This window comes from Terrapene carolina, unplaced genomic scaffold (genome assembly GCF_002925995.2).
Source record: "Terrapene carolina triunguis isolate 2854851 unplaced genomic scaffold, T_m_triunguis-2.0 Scaffold638, whole genome shotgun sequence".
Classification (NCBI taxonomy): domain Eukaryota; kingdom Metazoa; phylum Chordata; order Testudines; family Emydidae; genus Terrapene; species Terrapene triunguis.
In genome coordinates this window covers 438,302-460,239 of record NW_020664989.1, presented here as the reverse complement: position 1 = coordinate 460,239, position 21,938 = coordinate 438,302, and the positions used below count along the sequence as shown (strand labels likewise).

General features: G+C 49.0%; 2 non-coding genes and 1 pseudogene across 2 annotated transcripts; 2 read left to right on the top strand and 1 right to left on the bottom strand.

Moving 5' to 3' along the window:
* Positions 1–21,938, top strand: part of LOC112124981 — a 573,457-nt pseudogene that overhangs the window by 133,733 nt on the left and 417,786 nt on the right.
* Positions 10,127–10,200, top strand: TRNAT-AGU. The gene has a single exon. It is a non-coding gene; the product is annotated as a tRNA-Thr (tRNA).
* TRNAV-CAC lies at positions 14,618–14,690 on the bottom strand. Its single transcript has one exon. It is a non-coding gene; the product is annotated as a tRNA-Val (tRNA).

The following is a 21,938-nucleotide window of genomic DNA, read 5'->3' as shown; positions in this document are numbered from 1 at the left end:
AAAAAAAAAAAAAAGGGAGGAGATGTCCTCATAAAACTCAAGGCTGTGGAGATTTGAGACCATAGCATAAAAAGGGGAAAAAGTAACTCCTCATAAAAGGCTGACAGGCATTTACGGGGGGAAGACATAATTTCCCCTCAAGGTCAGCAACCAGGGTGACTAAAAAAGGGGGGAAAGTAACTCCTCATAAAAGGCTGACAGGCTTTTGGGGGGGGGGGATGTAATTTCCCCTCAAGGTCAGCAACCAGGGTGACTAAAAACCCATGGCATCAAAAGGAGAGGCGATAATCAGTCCTCGAGAGTACTTGGAATATAAACATGTCAAAACTCGGCGGGGAGCAGCTAAAAAAGCAAACTACTCTGCAGCCGGACCAGAGGCAGATCTGGTTACTTGGTGGAATCATCAGAAAAGTGACAAAACAGACAAAGCAGTAATAGTTTTATTGGATATTCTTAACATAAAGGAGAAAGAAATTTTAAGATCTCAAAACCAGGCTCTGAGAGATAAGAGCCTATGCTCTAAAATATGTAACTGTCTGGAAATTGGAAAAGATCCCAGAGAAAAAGAATCACCATGCCTGGGACACACCTCCAGATTGGGAGGGGGAGAGCACACTCCTGCCATTTGCCAGCCCACTGCTCCACTGATTAACTATCTGTGGGAAAACTCAGCAGCACAAAGCAAAGGGGAAGAATCAGAACCCCCTCCATACATTTCTTCGCATGACAGGCCAAATTTAAGCACCCACAGAGATAATAAAGGAGCACCACAAGGATTAATTGCCCCAGGAGAGCAAGTACAGCATATGGCTCCAATCAAAACACAGCTAAGGAGGTTCAGAAATGTTAACACAGAGGGTGAACTAGTAAGGGGACTCAGGACAGAAACAACTGAAATTTACTGTCCCTTCACCCCCCAGGAAAAACAGGTACTACTGTCTGATTTACCCGAACTCAAATGTGATAACAAGAATACTGAGTTCTGTGACAAGCTGGATGGCCTGACTGACATACACGGCCTCCAGAGGAAGGGCGTTCACATCCTGGTCAAGTGCAAGTGCCCCAGGGATGTGTGGGAGAACGTAGATAATAAATGGAAGACAGGGCACTGGGCTGAAGATCATAGCCCCAACCCAGCGGGAGGGGATCAGGCTGAAGAACCAGCAGGAATCCCAAACCCAGATGCAGGCACTGTAACAGAATTCAGGAATGCACTATCTGTTGTTCTAGGAGCCCAGACCACTAACTGGGGGGCTCTGCAGTCTGTGGTTCAGCAGAAGGGGGAGTCTGCCATGTCCTATGCTGAAAAGAAATGGAATGCATTCCGAGCTTATTCAGGTCTGGAGAATATAACATCCCGAGACCATGATGTATTCCTTCAAATCCTAAAGGAAGGGCTGTCTGCAGATCACCAAGCAGTGCTGGCATTAGGCATCTCAGTGGGAGAGACATACTCAGCAGTAATGAAATGGGCCACAGAAGTAGAAAACAGAAAAAAGAGGAAGGTAGCACCAACCAACCCCTCCGAAGAAGTGGTAGCTGTGCATGCAGTCAAAACCACTACATGCTTCACGTGTAATAAGCCTGGACATCTGGCATGTGACTGTAAAAATAAAAATAAAATCAAAACATGCAATAATTGTAAAAGGAGCGGCCACTTACAGGAAGACTGCTTCCACCCCAGAGGGGGTAAGGAAGGGCAGTGGCCAAACAAACAAAATAAAACTGATACAACTAGTACCCAAGAACAAAATAAGGATAAACAAATCCAGGAGTTGGTCAAACTCCTGGCTAGCAAATAGGTATCAGCGGCCTCTGTGGCTGGAACCGAAGGCGACCCCAGGATGTGTCTTAACGCACAAGTGGGGGGCCGACCGTGCAGTATGTTAATAGACACCGGAGCCTCAGTATCGATAACCAGCCAAGATCTCCCCCTCACCCGTAGAACAATATGGATTGAAGGGGTGGGAGGGGGAAGATTAAAAGCAACCCTTAGCCAGCTGGTAGAAATAGAATTTGAAGATGTGGTCACAGTCAGTCAAATCTGGGTTTGCCCCGAGCAGGAAGACACAATTTGCAGCATAGATCTCCTTAAGGAGCTCGGGGGAGTAATCAACACCAGAGCTAGCTGCATTGAATGGGCCAAAGGGTCCAAACAGGAAAGATCATTTCAAAATATAGCCATAATTGCCAGTAATAAAGTAATAATACCAGGGGGGGGGGGGGAGTCCAGCAGAAACCCTGTGTTCCCTTCACCCTGAAGTGTGGGCAACAGATAAACAAGATTGTGGGCTAGTAAACATGAAGCCTATATCTGTAGAAGGACCAACTCACAAAGCCCACAGGCAGTACCCAATTAAACCGGAAGCCTTAGAGGCAGTTAAAGATATAGTCACTAATTTGGAATCTAGAGGGGTGATTAGAAAAACCACCTCCACAACTAATTCCCCAATTTGGCCCGTCAGGAAGCTGGACGGGACCTGGAGGTTAACTATAGACTACACCCACCTTAACCGGGTGACTCCAAAGGCACATGGTATTGTGGCAAGCCCTGCCACTATTCTTAATTTGCTAACACCGGGACATTCAGTATTTTCAGTCCTGGATGTAGCTAATGGATTTTGAAGTATTCCCCTTGCAAAAGAGAGTCAGGAGAAATTTGGATTTACAGTAGGAGACCAGCAGTACACTTGGACCTGAGTACCTCAGGCGTTCCATATTTCTCCCTCCATATTCCACAAAACAACGGCAGAAGTAATAGCACAACTGCCTTTGGAAGGGGATACTGTGATACTGCAGGATGTAGATGATTTGCTAATTGCCAGTTCAAATGAAAAGGACCATTTAAAAACCCTAAACAGACTGTTCATGTATCTTCGCGAGGCAGGATTTAAATTAAGCCCGAAGAAAGCTCAATTGCAACAGCAGCAAGTTTTATACCTAGGGTCTAACATATCACAGGGAGAAAAGGCACTCACAATAGACAGAAAGCAAGCGATTAGAGGGTTAAAGAAACCACGGATAGTTAAGGAAGTCCGGAAGGTCCTGGGACTCCTTAATTTCTATAAAACCTATACACCGGAGTACTCAGAGATGGTGGAACCAATTCAAAACCTCACTAGAGGGGGAAAGCCTGCAAATGAGTTAGTAATATGGGGCACAAAGCAAGAGGAGGCATTTATAAAAATAAAACAGGCTTTAGCCTCCACCCCCAGCCTGGGCTTACGCTTACCCGATATGGGAAAGCTGTTCCACCTTTACTGCAGCCATAGCGGGACCCAGTATTCTGCTGTACTAACCCAGCTTCACGGAGACAGACAGCGTCTGGTAGCATCCCTATCTATCATAAGACCCCCTGTATCCCAGGGATACCGGAGTGCGTAGCAGCTCTAGATTGTGCTACGTGGGCTGTGAAAGTTTGTGAATCATACACTCTCATGGGGAAATTGAGTGATCCATACACCCCATACACTTATCGATCTCCTCAACACCGGGCGACTAAGATCTGTAACAGATGCCCGCAGGAGTCAGTGGGAATCAACATTGTGCTTGCAAAACCCTAACTTCTCCGTAGTAAGAGACAAGGGAATAAATGTAGCCGAATGTATGAACATAGAGGGAGAGGTACACGAATGTCTTATAGATAGATGTAACGATGCAGTTCTGATGGGACCCAACTGAGAGTGCCAATTCAGGACAAATTGCTTAAAACAGGGCAGTTACAGACCAAGCCTGGGTTTTTTCCACCTCTAAGGCAAACCAAACCAGCCAGACAGTGAAGACTTTGGTCTCACCCCACTGGCTAACCACAAGTCACACAAGCAACTTCCTTACACACTCCAGTTTCCCAGTATCATCACCAGTGCCACTCTTTATGGGGACAAATATTTATGAAAACCTATACCCCAATAAAAGAAAAAAGGTTCTCTTGATCCCAAAGGACCAAGCCCCAGATCCAGGTCAATATACAAATCAGATCTTACCCACAAATCACACTGTTGCCAATCCTTTAGAATCTAAAATCTAAAGGTTTATTCATAAAAGGAAAAAGATATAGATGAGAGTTAGAATCTGTTAAATGGAATCAATTACATACAGTAATGGCAAAGTTCTTGGGTCAGTCTTGTAGCAGTGACAGAATAAACTGCAAGTTCAAATCAAGTCTCTGGAGTACATCCCCAGCTGGGATGGGTCATCAGTCCTTTGTTCAGAGCTTCCATTTGTAGCAAACTCCCATCAGAGGTAAGAAGCAGGATTGAAGACAAGATGGAGACGAGGCATCAGCCTTATATAGCCTTTTCCAGGTGTAAGAACACCTCTTTGTTCTTACTGTGGAAATTACAGCAAAATGGAGTCTGGAGTCACATGGGCAAGTTCCTGCATACTTTGTTGAGTTACAAGGCGTATTTGCCTTCTCTCCATGGGTCAATTGTATAGCTAGGGTGACCAGACATCCCGATTTTATTGGGACTGTCCCGATATTTGCTTGTTTGTCCCGCGTCCCGACCAATGTTAGGTCAGGACACTGGACAAACAAGCAAAGGCTCCGGAGCCCGGAAGGGCTCGCGCCCCCCCGCCCCAACTCCACCCGGGGTGCCCAGCCCCTGGCCAGTCGCGTCTGGGCTGGCTGCCTAGCTGGTGCAATCCTGCGGCGGCCCCGGGGTGGAGGCATCAGCAGCCCAGCCCTGTTCTTTCCCCTACGGGACCTGAGAGGGACGGGAGGGCTAGGGCCTGATGCCCCCACTCTGGGGCCACCCACGGGATTGCACCAGCTGGGCAGCCAGCCCAGACGCAACTGGCCAGGGACTGGGCCTGCGCAGCGTGCGCACTGCTGGGTCCCCGCAACAGGCCCGGGTTCGGGCCCGGGCGCCAGAGCCACAGCCACCGAGCGCCATGGCTGCTTCCTCCGGCCGCGGCAGTAGGAGCTGCAGCAGCGGCTGCTCCCGAATCCCGCTGCCCAGGTGGGGAGAACAGCAGCTGCCTGGCCCCGCGGGCCGCCCCCCTACTCTCCCTCCAGGTACCACCCAACTGAGTCTTGCCTGCACTTGGGGCCAGGCCGAACTCTCACTCACCCCGGCCCCACGCTCCCCCTGCATCTCCGGGGCCTCCCTCCAGTGCTTGCGGAGGAAGCTCTGCTGCCAGTTTTCTTTTGCTCTGCCCCCCCGCCCCCCACCCCGCATCCCGATATTTGACCTGGGTGATCTGGTCACCCTACGTATAACTGATGGTCCTTAATGGGCCATCAAGCAGGCTAGGCAGAGCTAACACCAACTTGTCTGGGATGTCACCCAGAAGCATAGCATAAGTTTGAAATACAGACAGTATAGAGCCAATATTCACAACTTCAACTACAATATTGATACACACATATAGCCAGCATAATCATAACCAGCAAACCCTAACCTTGTCTAAGACACCTCATTTGACCCCCTTTATACAAGATTTGGTGCCACTACAGGACCTTGGTTGTAACCATGTTCTATATGGTCCCAGTTAAATTAATAACGTCACAATAGAGAAGAGGAAGTGTTGGGAAGAATTAAAGAGCCATTAGAGAATCCAGATATAGTTTTGTATGTAGATGGATCAAGAAAGTATGAAAATGGAGTGCCACACACCAGATGGGCAGTGGTACTCAGTGATGGGACAGTGATAGCATCAGGTCAGATGGAAGGATCAAAGTCAGCACAAGAAGCGGAACTCACAGCCCTCACAGAAGCTTTGAGAGTGGGGGAAGGCAAGAAGCTCACTGTATATACAGACAGCAGATATGCATTTGGAGTAGTTCATGACTACATGGACGTGTGGTCACGCAGAGGTTTTATAACAACAACTGGAAAGCCAATTAATAATATGGAAGCAGTTCAAAGACTAACAAAAGCTGCCAAACTACCATCAGAACTAGCAGTAGTAAAGATAACAGCACACAATAAGATCTCAAGTGAGGAACAAAAAGGAAATTATTGGGCAGATAAAAGTGCCAAAGAAATTGCACAAGCAAGTCCTATTAAGGTTTGTGCAGCTGGAGTGTCAAAAGAGGAAGTGAATTTAAAAAAGCTATATGCAACCCAAGTCCAGAAGAGAAAAGTAAATTGGAAAAACAAGGCTGTGTGTATAAAAATCACCTCTGGTATGGGCCGGGGGGAGGAGCTGGTAGCCCCGGAGTGCATATGGGCTCTACTGCGCCATGCCATCCACTCTCCAGATCATCTGGCGTGAAGACAAATGAGGGCCGCCCTGGAATACTGGTGGTGGCCAGCCATGAAAAAAGATGCTTTAAAATTTCTTAAAAGATGTGTGACATGTGCACAAGTGAATGTGGGTAAAAGGAAAAAGGTGCCTCTAAATCACCAACCACGACCAGAGGGACCGTGGCAAAATTTGCAAATTGATTTTACTGAACCCTTGCCACAAAGCAGAGGGTACACTTACATTTTGGTAATTATTAATACTTTTACCCGAATGGATAGAGGAATTCCCAACCAAGAATTGTACTGCTACAACAGTAGCTCGAATCCTAGCAGAACAAATAATACCCAGATGGGGTTTGCCACTGTCAATAGACTCTGACCAAGGAACTCACTTTACAGGGTGAGTAATGAAGGAGGCATGCAAGGCACTAGGAATAAAGTAAAGATTCCATATACCATACCACCCTGAAAGCTCGGGAATGGTGGAAAGAATGAACAGAACAATGAAAACAGCCTTAGCAAAAACAGTACTGGATACAGGAGAAGGATGGGCTCGTATGCGTCCTGCTGTATTGTATCGAATCAGGGGCAGCCCAAATAGGCTGACTCAATTGACACCCTTTGAGCTAATGACAGGAAGAGCAATGAGAATGCCTAGCACTGTGATCCTCCCTGCGGGGGGGCGGGGGGGGGTTTGGGGCTTTTTGCAGACAGGCTGCAGAACTACATCAAGGCATTGGACAGAGAGTTGAAGGATTTATACAACCAAGTGAAGGAAAATCAAACCCAGCTGGATGATAATAGTAGTCTGGACAAACCTGCATTTAAAGTTGGGGATTTGGTAATGTGTCACATTTACCCAGAGGTTAAAGGAATTTTAAAGCCAAGATGGCAAGGCCCTATGAGGGTCCTTCTGACTACTAATACATGTGCAAAGATTGGGGGAAAATTGGAAAAATTTTGGCTTCACCAAAATCAGTTAAAATTGTTTGAATCAGCATCTGTCAATACTAACAATATTTCCACAGGTGTCTCTACAGGTGAACAACAAGAAGTGAAGGAGGAAGGACTGAAGGGTGACCAGGACAACCAGAATGACCAGGGGGAGGCTTCTGCTGTGGCTCCTGCTGTCCCTGTGGTGCATGAGGAAGGACACAAGTAGTATGCCATGTGAAAAGGAGGACTGGGAATGGGTCACTAACCCCCCTCCTCCGGGTTTGCTTTGCTTTAATTGCCACACTAAAGAAACACTTAGCTTTTGCAAGACACGTGCAGTGGCCAATACACAAGTTTGGCCAGAAGTAAAGGTGGCACTGTGGCTAGGACATGAGCACACAGTAGAACGCAAGAAGGTCCAAATAAAATCATACACTGATGCTCATAACAACAGGGAGGCTAGTAACATTACAATTTTGATAACAGCTGACTGCCCTGTTATCCGCTGGTGTCAGGTACCAGAGATTATGGAGTTTCATGGAGGCATTTGGAAGGAATCATGGAAGTGTATGAGCTATCCCTTTGAGCAGGGTAATGCTCTTAGATGATGTTGTGGCCCTCTTAAAGGGACAGTGTCTATATTTAATGCAACCAGTGTCCGAATTACCTTTAAAGGGGGACAGCTGCGTACTACTAGTGAAGGGGACTACAAAGTCTTGGGCTATCCCTCATTTGAACACAATTACATGGCATATTGCCACGATGGCTTGGGAGGAAACACACAGACCTCGATACTGAAATTTGTGTGGGATTTTGTGGGAAAGAAATCAAACACTCATGAAAGATTATGTGCCAATTATACTGACATGGTACCAGTGGAGGTTGGGCCTGCTGAATCAGGATGGGGCTTACCACTTAAAGCACGGACGGAGGTAACCCCAAAGGCATGGCATACATTTGTTAAATGATGGCCCAAATTAGAATGTCCACGACTAGTAACAATTAACCAGGTTATCAGAGACAGAGTGGAACCACCCGACTGTGTGTCATACCCTAAACAAATCCCTGTTCCAAAACCAGGATTGATAATGATAGGACCAGCCCTACCGGTCCTCACTTCGGTGGTATTCCACACTTACAGGGTTGAGGTGTGTATTCCTTTAGAGGAAGTGAAAAGGTCAGGCCTCGAATGAGTAGAAACATTACTAGCCTAACAAACCAAATTGGTGAGCGCTTAACTAGACAGAAGAGGGGATTATTAGATATCCTTGCAGGATGGTTTGGTGCAGGAAATTCTGTGTACATGCCCATATAATGTTCTAACAAATCTGTCTAGGTTCGAAGTGGCCATTACTGAGAAACTGGCGCACACGGAGCTGGTCCAGATGAACGGTACCTACTGGTGTGTGACTGCCCAGAACCACTCCATTGATCTAAATGGAAAGCCCCTCGAGACATCAATCCGTGTGCATGACGGTCCCCCGAAGGTCAACCCTGACTGTTGATGGGACGCAGCTCCACCATACTCCGCCAATGATGGGTAACCTAACATGGGATCCGGAATGGCACTACGGCACTAAGTATCTAGAGGAGGGTCTACAGGCCCTGCAAGTGAAGATTGAGGAGTTGGTGGCCGAGGCCCAGAGGCATATTGGGGAAGGCCATCTGAGGTACACTCAGATAGGGGAAACTGTGGACCAGGCTGATGTGAAGTACTCGAAGGCAAGGAACCAGGCAGTGGAGGTTAAAGCGATAATTATGGGCGATGCCATCTCAGGTGACAAGGTCCCCTGGGGATGGATCTGGGTGCTATTTTGTCAAGTTATGTGGGGAGTGTCTATCCTGACATTCCTGATGGTACTGGTGCTTTATCGGCGACGCCGCAGTAGCTGGGTACATTAAAATTGGTATATTTGACCTGGCGGGTTAGGGAACCCTAGGGTCAAGAGGAGGGACTGAAGGGTTAAAATCCATGTGCATTTTATATAACAACCTGGTATATGGATTGGGCCAGCTCTTTTTCAGACCCAAAGTCCAGAGTTTGGTTAAGAGACCAGAGGCCTGGCAAATAGTGATTAGCCAAGAGAAAAGCAGAATAAACAAGATAACATTGCCTTTGCTAAGATATGCGTGGTCAGTAGAAATGCCAGATGTTGAAGCAATAACTGAATAATTATGTTTCATCCAATGTTTCAAATTGAACAAAGGATCCCTGTTGTTATTGTATTTCTCCTAAAGGGAAAACAGTCTTAAAACAGATCCAACCTTGAGTTTTATGAAAATTGGCACATGTCAATATAAGATATGGCATCCTTCCACCTCTCTTCCAAGGGACCAATGCCCTGCCTTAAGACATAAAGGAGACAATCTGTATTGGCATATACTCTTACTGTTTCTTTGCTTTAACCCCTAGGAATGTACCTGTTGGACAATCAAAGGAGTTGCTCCATTCCTATGGACCCCAAATCAGAATTCAACGTATGTATTTTATACTAATAACCTTTTATCAAAGTACTAATTAAATGTTAACCTGCTAACTTGAGACCATGGGTGGAGACATTATGTAACCTTTTAACCATTGGCTGCTGTGCTATCTTGCCTTGCTGCAAAACCTATCCCAGGATGTGGAACTGCCTACCCTGTCACTTTCCCCCACCCACAGAAAATCTATATATTCCATTGTAATCAATTGATTGACAGTGTCTCTGAGCCTAATAAGCCAGGTGACACTCCGCCAGCGCTGTGTGTAATAAACTCCTATGCTTGACCTCTACACGGTGTGGATTTATGTCCTTCACCACTATATGATCACAGTGGCTGGTGGGAGAAGCACATGTTAGAAGCCCTCTGTCAACTCAGCTGTGGCTTTCTGTGCATGGAGAGCCAGACGCCTTAAGGGCTGCAAGTTTTGAGGGAAATAGGGAACGTCTGTACTTTGGAATTTGCAGGGGTTGTCTGGGACTATCAAATGGAACAGTTGCAAACATTTTCTTGAAGCAGGCACCATGGCTTAGCTGGCTAAAGCGCCTGTCTAGTAAACAGGAGATCCTGGGTTCAACTCCCAGTGGTGCCTTGTTGCATGGCTTTTGTCTCCTCTGCTCACTTTTTCCTGTGTCTTTCTAGGAAACAGAAGATACCTCCCTTGGTAATCCGAGTAACTGCTTGCTAAGGAAAAGGCTTCTTTGGAGAGAAGTGTTGGAAAGAATCAAATCACAAGCCTGGAGTTGATGAAAAGGCTGCTGTGACTGGCATTAGCATGGCAGTTGCTTCCACTGCAATTGCTGCAACATGAGAGCCTGTGCCACACGTCCTTGTGATTCACTGGGAATGTCTACACACAGATGTCATGTCACCTTCCTTTTGATTGTCACTGATGAAAAATAGAACAGTTAGGAGAAAAGTCCCAGAGAGTGACACTGTGGCTAAGCTGGCCAAGGCACCTGCCAGGTAAAGTGGAGGTTAGGGATGCAGCGCCCAGTAGTGCCTTGCCAAATATGTCTGCTCTTCTCACCTTTTGGTCAATCTTTTGAGGAAGCAGAGAAGACTGCCTTTGCCTTGCAATGCAAATGCTTGCAAAAGAAACCGGTCATTTTTTCTGACAAGTGTCGGAAGGAGGCACCTAAGAAATGTGGAGACAAAGCAAAGGTCGCCATAACTCAACTTGCATCCATGGCTCTTGAAGCCACAACACAGAGCACTAAGCACTGTACGACCACAGCTGCTGACAGAAGAGTCTTTCCAAAGGCATTTTCCACTAGCAGGGTCCTCTCTGTGTCCAGAATTCCTCATAGTTTGATGTCTGCAGGCACTGGAGATCACTATTTTGGCATCTCTCTATCTCCGTCTCAGTGAACATCTGCTGTGGTTACTGAAAGTCTGTGAAGGGATCTCCGGGATGCAACCTGAATAGTGGGACCCCTGAGCCCTTTGTCCCACCACTAAGGTGACCAGACGTCCCGATTTTATCGGGACTGTCCCGATATTTGCTTGTTTGTCCCACATCCCGACCAATGTTAGGTCGGGACACTGGACAAACAAGCAAAGGCTCCGGAGCCTGGAAGAGCTCGCGCCCCCCCTGCCCTGACTCCACCCTCTCCTTCCACCATTGGCTCCCTCCCCAAATCTCCACCTCTTCCCCAAGCATGCCATTCCTCCTCCCTCCGCAAGCGCTGGAGGGAGGCCCCGGAGATGCAGGGGGAGCGCAGGGCCAGGGTGAGTGAGAGTCTGGCCTGGCCCCGAGTGCAAGCAGGACTCAGTGGGCGGTACCTGGAGGGAGAGTAGGGGGGCGGCCCGCAGGGCCAGGAGGCAGCTGTTCTCCCTACCTGGGCAGTGGGACTCGGGAGCAGCCGCTGCTGCAGCTCCTACAGCCGCGGCCGGAGGAAGCGGCCATGGCGCTCGACGGCTGCGGCTCTGGCGCCCGGGCCCGAAACCCCCGAGCCCGGGCCTGTTGTGGGGAATCAGCAGTGCGCACGCTGTGTCCAGCCCCTGGCCAGTCACGTCTGGGCTGGCTGCCCAGCTGGTGCAATCCCACGGTGGCCCCGGGGTGGAGGCATCGGCGGCCCAGCCCTGTTCATTCCCCTGCAGGACCCGAGCGGGACGGGGGGGCTGGGCCTGCTGCCCCAACTCCGGGGGCACCTGCGGGATTGCACCAGCTGGGCAGCCAGCTCAGACGCAACTGGCCAGGGGCTGGGCCCGCACAGCGTGCGCGCTGCTGGGTCCCCGCAACAGGCCCAGGTTCGGGCCCGGGTGCCAGAGCCGCAGCCGCCGAGCACCATGGCCGCTTCCTCCGGCTGCGGCAGTAGGAGCTGCAGCAGCGGCTGCTCCCGAGTCCTGCTGCCCAGGTGGGGAGAACAGCCACCGCCTGGCCCCGCGGGCCGCCCCCCTACTCTCCCTCCAGGTACCGCCCGACTGAGTGCTGCCTGCTCTCGGGGCCAGGCCGGACTCTCACTCACCCCGGCCCGGTGCTCCCCCTGTGTCTCTGGGGCCTCCCTCCAGCGCTTGCGGAGGGAGGAGGAAGGGGGTTGTTTTTTTGCTCTGCTGCCATTTTTTTTGCTCCGCCCTGCCCTGCCCCGCCCCCCCCCCCCCGTGTCCCCATATTTGACCTGGGTGATCTGGTCACCCTACCCACCGTCTGGATTCCCTCTCACACTGTGATGCTGTGACAAGCTGTGAATCCCTGGCACATATTGCACTTTCACAGACATCCACAGGTAGGGACACATCCAACTGAGTTTCATGAATGCTTCTCCCAGCCACTCATAAAACTAATGATAGAGAGCCTCCCGCCAATTTCCCCCCAGCTCTCAGCCTTGCACCCCTGGATTATACCATCTTGTCCTAGTCAGAAGCCTGACCAGTGTGAGTTTATTATCCAGTTCACCCCTCCCTCATTGTGAATAGTGCATGCACCAGCCTTGTAATAGAGCTGAGATTTCCCAAGAACTTCAAGCAAAGTACACTAGTTTAAGTACAGCATAAAATAGATGTATTAACTACAGAAAGAGGGACTTTTAAGGATTGTAAGTGGTAGGCATAAAAGATCAGAGTAAGTTACCAAAGAAAATAAAAGATAAATGATGAATATGTGGGCTACAGGGGCTATTTTGAGGTACATCATGTCACAAAAGCCTCTAGAGACCGGCCTTTGGGAAGAGCTGGCTGAAGAGCCTTCCTAGTAACTGAGAGATCCTGGCTTCACTTGCCAATTTGTCCTTGCAAACAAAACTTGTCTGTTGGGCTCCCTTTTTTGTATATCTTTTTCATAAACAGAAAAGAAGTTCTTGGCCAATCCTTGAACGTGCTTGTTCAAGACACAGAGAGCCTCTGCACGGGGGCAAGGGGTAGAGGTACAGGAGGCAGTTGGGGGTGGTGGTGCTTACCTCGGGTGGTGCATCTCCCAAAGTGACCGGCACACACTCCCCTCCGGCAGTGGCTCTTAGGCGGTGAGATCCAGGGTGGGGGCGCTGCAGAGTTTGCACTCGGGGCCACAGGGATATGCCAGCCACTTCCAGGAGCAGTGCGGCATGGAGGGAGGGGGGCAGAGTGGGCAGGGAGCCACCTAAGGGCAGCTGGCACATCTCCGTGCGTCGCTTGGGGAGGATTCAGGTCTCCGTGGGCTGCCTGGGGCGGGTGCAGTGCCAGAGGGGGCTCAGGTCACCCCTTTGCCTCCTCTCTCCGGATTCCCAGCTCATCTTGCTGATCAACTGGGATTTTAGGGTGCAGCAGCACAGGGAGCATGAAGGGCAAACCACAGAGGCTGCCTCCCCCCCCATGCAGGAAAACGGCTTGACCTGCTGGCCCCACGGACTAGGTCACCAGGCCTCCAGCTTGCCCCATTCGACCTAACGGGTTGATCTTGTGGCCAGAATTATTTGCAGTTGGGATTTCCCCCTAACAGTACCCCACAGGGGTCCAGGGTCATCTCCAGCACACGCGACACAGGAAGGCTTAATTCTTGAGCTGCAGCACATGCTGGGTAGGCTTAAGGCTTGGCTCTCCAAGGCAGGAGAGAAGAAGAAGACTTGGCCCCTGGAGGGGCAGGCTGGGGCTTTCTGTATCCCATTTGCTCAGAGCCAGCACCCCGCCCCCACTCCCAAGTCGTCAATGGCGTGCCCAGGTCGGTCAGAATGGAGCAGCGGTTTTCACTGCACCAAGTCCACTTATGGCTTACAGGCAACTCCCAAACCCAGCACAGCACACCATCTTGGCCAGAAAGGAGCTCACTCAGCCTCACCATTGCTTCTTTTCCTTCCACCCAGAACCCCGCTTCTCCTGGGCTGCAAGTAGCCATCCCAGGGATGTCAAGTGTCAAGCACAGGGGTCTATCTCCCAGAAGCCAAACGCATCTCCATGGGTTTGGCCCTCAGAAGGGCAGACGGGGGCTTCCTGGATCCCAGTTGCTCACAACCAGCCCAAAGCCCGCCCCTAAAGCCATCAATCACGCCCTCAGGTTGGCCACAAAGGAACAGCCATTCTCCACTTGGACTCAGCTTTGCCTGTTTTCCTTTCCCCCAGAACCATTCTTCTTCTCCTGGACTGCAAGTAGCCATCCCTGGAATGCCAAGAGGCAGGCACAGGATTCTACCTCCCAGCAGCCAACCACACCTCCCCAGGCTTTGGCAGAACGAATGGTGGTGCTCTACTATCCCCACTTAGCTGCACAGCTTCTTCCCTGCCTTCCTCAGCTTAACTTTCCTCTTTTGCCCATTCCTGTATTACTTCCTCCTTTTGCAAGTCACACAAAGGAGGCCAGCAGGAAGTGACAGCCTCTATAGGCCAACTTCCAAGGGCAGAGGAGGCCAAGCCACAAGCCTCCAAAAGGTGACACGCCTAACTCCTCTAGATTCTCCAGACTGATGCTAAGGTGCTTTCTCCACTGATATCACCACCCTCTGTCATGTGGGGGCTGGAGTTATACCAGAAATAGGCCAATAGCAGAAGGAAGAACACCTTCCTGGAGAGCAAGGGGATCTGGGAAAACAAAGCCAGCATATTTCTGCCTGCTTTTGAACCAGGGGCCTTTTGCATGTGAGGCAAACATAATAACCACTACACTACAGAAACTCTGTTACAGTGCTCTGCACCTCCCTTCAAATTCCATCCACTTGGCTGGTGCTCGCCCTGGCACACACCGATGGGCGAACCTAGAGAAAGTGGTGGCAGCCCTTCGATAGGTCAGGTGGTAGAGCAAAGGACTGGAGCCAGTGTTCAGGAAGTCATCCTTACGTCGCCCTTGTGATTCTTGCTTCAAGGAGAGCTTCTTTTTCTTCCCCTGGCTACAAAGAGCAAGAGAAGAATGAAAGGTCAGGTGGGCCAACTCCATGCAGAAGCCCATGCTGTCTTTTCCTGCTGCATAGCCTGAAATGAGGGACTTGTGGCAGTTAAAGGCACTGCTGCACTTTCAGAAAACATCCCACCCCTGCACAAAGGGGGATAGAAGAGCACGCCAAAACTTGGGACTGAACCAGGGACCTTTATTCTAGCGCTCTCCTAACTGAGCTACTTCAGCTGATGCTAGGTTTCTTTTTGGCCTGTTGTTTTTCTGTCTGGGATGTTTTTGTCAGCTGTGGCACAGAAAAAGGACATCATTGCGAGCGGCCCATGAAGGCAAGATTAACTTTTGCCTTCCTTGCTCAGCTTTACTTGCTTCCTCGCCCTATTCCTGCCTTAGTTCCTGGGTTACCTGAAGACAACTGGGGCCCAGTGGTACGAGGAGGAAGTTGGGCAGCTAGACCCTAGTGGCAAAAGTCCTGCCGCCACTTGCCACCTCACTTTCTTCTCCCAGCTTCACATATTGGCCATCAGGTCCTTGGTGCCCAGCAGCGCAAGAGAAGGCACAGGACAGAGCCAACCTCACATTGAAGCTCTGGCTCATTAAACCATATCTTCAATCGATGATGGCCAATGAGAGACCAACATCGCTTGCTATTTTAGCGCTTGAAAATGCCATTGGACAATCTTTGGATCTCTCTAATGCTGCGCTTCAGTTCATGAGGGCAAAGGCGAGAAAAGCGACCTTTGAAGTAAGGACTATGGTTAACATTGTAACACTGTCTCTTAGGCCTGGTCTACACTACGATTTTAGGTTGAATTTAGCAGCTTTACCTAGATTTAAGTCTGGACCTGTCCACACGATGAAGCCCTTTTTCTCGACTTAAAGGGCTCTTTAAGTTGATTTCTTTAATCCACCTCCGATGAGGGGATTAGCGCTGAAACCAGCCTTTCCGGGTCGGATTTGGGGTAGTGTGGACGGAATTCGACGGTATTGGCCTCCGGGAGCTATCCCAGAGTACTCCATTGTGACCGCTCTGGACAGCACTCTCAACTCAGATGCACTGGCCAGGTAGACAGGAAAAGGCCCACGAAATTTTGAATTTCCTCTTTGCCCAGCATGGTGGAGAGCCCAGGTGAACACGTAGAGCTCATCAGTACAGGTAACCATGATGGAGTCCGAGGATCGCAAAAGAGCTGCAGCATGGGCCAAACGGGAGGTATGGGATCTTCTCGCCATATGGGGAGATGAATCAGTGCTAGCTGAACTCCGTAGCAGTAAACAAAATGCAAAAACATTAAAAAAAGTCTCAAAGGGCATGAAGGACAGAGGCCATAACAGACGCACAGCAGTGCCACATGAAAATTAAGGAGCTAAGGCAAGCCTACCACAAAACCAGAGAGGCAAACGGAAAGTCCGGGGCAGAGCCGCAGACATGCTGCTTCTACACTGAGCTGCATGCTATGCTAGGGGGTGCAGCCACCACTACCCCAACCCTGTGCTTTGACTCCGTCAATGGAGAATCACGAAACATGGAAGCGGGTTTTGGGGACGAGGAAGATGATGATGAAGACATTGAAGATAGCTCACAGCAAGGAAGCGGAGAAACTAGTTTCCCCAACAGCCAGGATGTTTTTCACCCTGGACCTGGAACCAGTAACCCCCGAACCCACCCAAGGCATGCTCCCAGACCCTGAGGGCACACAAGGCACCTCTGGTGAGTGTACCTTTGTAAATATTACACATGGTTTAAAAGCAAGCATGTTTAATGATTAATTTGCCCTGGCATTCGCGGCCAGTACAGCTACTGGAAAAGTCTGTTAATGTGTATGGGGATGGAGTGGAAATCTTCCAGGGACATCTCCAGAAAGCTCTCCTTGATGTACTCCCAAATCCTTTGCAAAAGGTTTCTGGGGCTGCCTTATTCCGTCCCCCATGGTAGGACACTTTACCACGCCAGGTCAGTAGCACGTAGTCTGGAATCATTGCATAACAAAGCATGGCAGCATATGGTTCCGGTGTTTGCTGGCATGCAGACAACATCCATTCCTTATCTCTCTTTGTTATCCTCAGGAGAGTGATATAATTCACGGTCACCTGTTGAAATAGGGTGATTTTATTAAGGGGACATTCAGAGGTTCTCGTTCCTGCTCTGCTGAACAGAAATGTTCCCCGCTGTTAGTGATCATCCCAGAGAATTGGGTGTGGGGAGGGGAGGGTGGTTAGTTGGGTTTGTGCTACACGTTAACCCAGAAACCGCAGCCCCTCCTTTTAAATTGCAAACCCATTTTAAATGGCCAACCCAACGGGTGCTTGGTATGGGAAATGAGGGCGCTGCTGTTTGAAACCATTCCCACATGTTATGAAGGTTAAAAAAGCCAAAGGACTGTGGCTTACCATGGCTGCCAGCAAGCCGAATTCTGTTGCCTGGCACTGCGTGAGTGATCTCTCACACCAAACCGGCAGACCCTCAATATAAGAGGAAAAATACAACCTTGTAACAAAAGCTCATCTGCTGTGTAATGTGAACAGCAAGATTTAACGTGAAAGAGTGTACCCATTGTTCTCTAAAATGTGTCTTTTTAACTACCACCTCTCTCTTCTCCTCCACCAGCTGCAAATGTTTCTCCTTTGCAGAGGCTAGTGAAGATTAGAAGGCGAAAAAGATGCACTCGGGATGACACGTTCTCAGAGCTCCAGATGTCCTCCCACGCTGACAGAGCACAGCAGAATGCGTGGAGGCAGACAATGTCAGAGTGCAGGAAAGCACAATATGAACGAGAGGAGAGGTGGCGGGCTGAATCGTGGGCTGAAGAGAGCAAGTGAAGGCCTGAAGAGGATAGGTGGCGTCAGCTTGCTGACAGAAGGCAAGAGTCGATGCTCCGGCTGCTGGAGCATCAAACTGATATGCTCCAGCGTATGGTTGAGCTGCAGGAAAGGCAGCAGAAGCACAGACCACTGCTACAGCCCCTGTGTAACTAACAGCCCTCCTCCCCAAGTTCCATTGCCTCCTCACCACCCAGCCACTCCACCCCGGAGGATTGCCCAAGCAACAGAAGGCTGGCCTTCAATAAGTGTTAAAGTTTTAAAGTGCAGTGTGTCCTTGTCCTTATCTCCTCCCCCACCCCACCCGGCGCTTCCCTCCTCCTCCACCCCTCCCGGGCTACCTTGGCAGTTATCCCCCTATTTGTGTGATGAATTAATAAAGAATGCATGAATGTGAAGTAACAATGACTTTATTGCCTCTGCAAGTGGTGATCGAAGGGGGGAGGGTAGGGTGGTTAGCTTACAGGGAAGAAGAGTGAACCGGGGGAGGTCATCAAAGAGAAACAAACATAACTTTCACACCGTAGCCTGGCCAGTCATGAAACTGGTTTTCAAAGCTTCTCTGATGCGCACCATGCCCTGCTCAGCTCTTCTAACCGCCCTGGTGTCTGGCTGCGCGTAATCAGCGGCCAGGCGATTTGCCTCAACCTCCCATCCCGCCATAAATGTCTCCCCCTTACTCTCACAGATATTGTGGAGCGCACAGCAAGCAGTAATAACAATGGGAATATTGTTTTCGCCGAGGTCTATCCTAGTCAGTAAAGTGCACCGGCGCACTTTTAAACGTCCAAATGCACATTCTACCACCATTCTGCACTTGCTCATCCTATAGTTGAACAGGTCCTGACTACTGTCCAGGCTGCCTGTGTATGGCTTCATGAGCCATGGCATTAAGGGGTAGACTGGGTCCCCAAGGATAACTATAGGCATTTCAACATCCCCAACGGTTATTTTCTGGTCTGGGAAGAAAGTCCCTTGCTGCAGCTTTTGAAACAGACCAGAATTCCTGAAGACGCGAGCATCATGTACCTTTCCTGGCCATCCCACATTGATGTTAGTGAAACGTCCCTTGTGATCCACCAGTGCTTGCAGCAGCATTGAAAAGTACCCCTTGCGGTTTATGTACTCGCTGGCTTGGTGTTCTGGTGCCAAGATAGGGATATGGGTTCCATCTATTGCCCCACCACAGTTAGGGAATCCCATTGCAGCAAAGCCATTCACTATGACCTGCACGTTTCCCAGAGTCACTACCCTTTATACCAGCAGGTCTTTGACTGTGTTGGCTACTTGGATCACAGCAGCCCCCACAGTAGATTTACCCACTCCAAATTGATTCCTGACTGACCGGTAGCTGTCTGGCGTTGCAAGCTTCCACAGGGCTATCGCCACTCGCTTCTCAACTGTGAGGGCTGCTCTCATCTTCGTATTCTGGCGCTTCAGGGCAGGGTAAAACAAGTCACAAAGATCCATGAAAGTGCCCTTACGCATGCGAAAGTTTCACAGCCACTGGGAATCGTCCCACACCTGCAACACTATGTGGTCCCACCAGTCTGTGCTTGTTTCCCTGGCCCAGAATCAGCATTCCTCGGCATGAACCTGCCCCAGTAACACCATGATTTGCACATTGCTGGGGCCCGTACTTTGTGAGAGGTCTATGTCCATGTCTATTTCCTCATCACTCTCGTCGCCGCACTGCCATCACCTCCTCGCCTGGTTTTGCCTTGGCAGATTCTGGTCCTGCATATACTCCAGGATAATGCGTGTGGTGTTTAAAGTGCTCATAATTGCCACAGTGATCTGAGTGGGCTCCATGATCCCAGTGCTATGGCGTCTGGGCTGAAAAAAGGCACGAAACGATTGTCTGCCGCTGCTTTCACGGCAGGGAGGGAGGGAGGGTGGGCCCCAACGACATGTACCCAGAATCACCCATTTTTGCCCCATCAGGCATTGGGATCTCAACCCAGAATTCCAATGGGCGGCAGAGACTGCGGGAACTGTGGGACAGCTACCACAGTGCAACGCTCCAAAAGTCGACGCTAGCCTCGGTACTGCGGATGCAGTCCGCCGACTTAATGCACAGAGGATTTTGTGTGGGGACACACACAATCGACCTTATAAAAATGATTTCTAAACAACCGACTTCTATAAATTCGACCTAATTTCATAGTGTAGACATACCCTTACTGTAACACTATTTAATACTGGTCCACCCTGTGTTGGTGACAGTTTGATTTCTAGATATTAGTACATTTCAGTTACTGTTAAAATTAAAAAGTTTCTATATGCTTAGAGGAAATTAATTTGTTTTATTTGCTTATATATGGCATGAATAAATACAGGTTTAAAGATCCTAGCCTGCAAATTTATCATCTTATATGACAGAGAAAATCATGCATCCAAATTGTGCATCAAAATCATGAAATGAGCTACAAATGCAATGAAAAATAAGATATTCAAAAGTTTAATGTATGGGGGGGCAGGCACTAAAGGTGCGTCTTGCCTGGGGTGCCATTTGGTTTAAGGCAGACCCTGTCAGGGAGAACAGGAGTTAGTTTCACATGCCTATTTTCAGGCTGTAATCTGAGCCAACCTGCCCTGTGGAAGGGATTCTGGTAGCCCAGACTTAAGGCTGGAACAGGTCACTGATTTAGGGGGTGGCTGCATGGTTTACAGCACTCTGATTTCTCAGAGGATCTGTATCTCCCAAAGCCTCAGATGTGGGTCCCTATAATGCTTCTGCAGCACCTCCTCTCCTTTCACATTCTATGGAAAGGAGCAGCATGAAAGGTTACGGATGAACCATAGGGCACTACATGGGTGGCAGAGGCTTCAGGAGCCCAGAGTGTTTGCCTGTCTGGGGCATTTTGGCTGAGACCTCAGGGACACATTGTGAGGCAGAATCCCAGGCATCTATATGAAAGGAGCATAAGGATGCAAGAACAGCCATACTGGGTCAGACTGGGTCCATCTAGCCCAGTATCCTGTCTTCCCATAGTGGCCAAAGCCAGGTGCTTCAGAAGGAATGAACAGAACAGGTAATCATCAAGTGATCTATCTCCTGTCACCCATTCCCACCTCCTGGCAAACAGAGGCTAGTGATAACGTCCTGTCCATCCTGGCTCATAGCTTATCATCCATGAATTGATTTAGCTCATTTTTTTGAACGCTGTTATAGTCTTGGCCTTCACAACATCCTCTGGCAAGGAGTTCCACAGGTTGACTCTGCGTTGTGTGAAAAAATACTTCCTTTTGTTTGTTTTAAACATGCTGCCTATTAATTTCATTTGGTGACCCCTAGTTCTTGTGTTATGAGAAGGAATAAGTAACACTTCCTTATTTACTTTCTCCACACCAGTCATGACTTTGTAGACCTCTATCATATCCCCACTTAGTCATCTTTTTTCCAAGCTGAAAAGTCCCAGTCTTATTATTCTCGCCTCATATAGCAGACACTCCATACCCCTATTCTGAACCTTTCCCAATTCCAATAACATCTTTTTAAAGATGGGGTGACCATAGCTGCACACAGTATTCAAGATGTGGGCATACCATGATTTATATAGTGGCAATAAGTTTTTCTCTCTTATTATCTATCCCTTTCCTAATGATTCCCAACATTCCGTTTGCTTTTTTGACTGCCATTGCACATTGAGTGGATGTTTTCAGAGAACTATCCACAGTGACTCCAAGATCTCTCACTTGAATTGCAACAGCTATTTTACATCCCATCATTTTATATGTATAGTTGGGATTATGTTTTCCAATGTGCATCACTTTGCATTTATCAACATTGAATTTCATCTGCCATTTTGTTGCCCTTTCACCCAGATTTGTGAAATTTCTTTTTAACTCCTCACAGTCTGCTTTGGACTTAACTATCCTCAGTAGTTTTGGATCATCTGAAAATTTTGTCACCTCACTTTTTAGCAGATCGTTTATGAATATGTTGAATAGTATTGGTCCCGGTACAGACACCATTTACCTGTTTCCATCCTGAAAACTGACCATTTATTCCTACCCTTTGTTTCTTATCTTTTAAACAGTTATTGATCTATGTGATGACCTTCCAGAGGTGAAAGTAAGCCGGTATGTTCCGGTATGGCGTACCGGCAAGAGCAGGTATGCTGTGCTGGACCGGACCGACTTCCCCAGGCTGGTGATTTAAAGGGCCCAGGTCTCCCTGCCATGGCCCGAGCCCCGGGCCCTTTAAATTG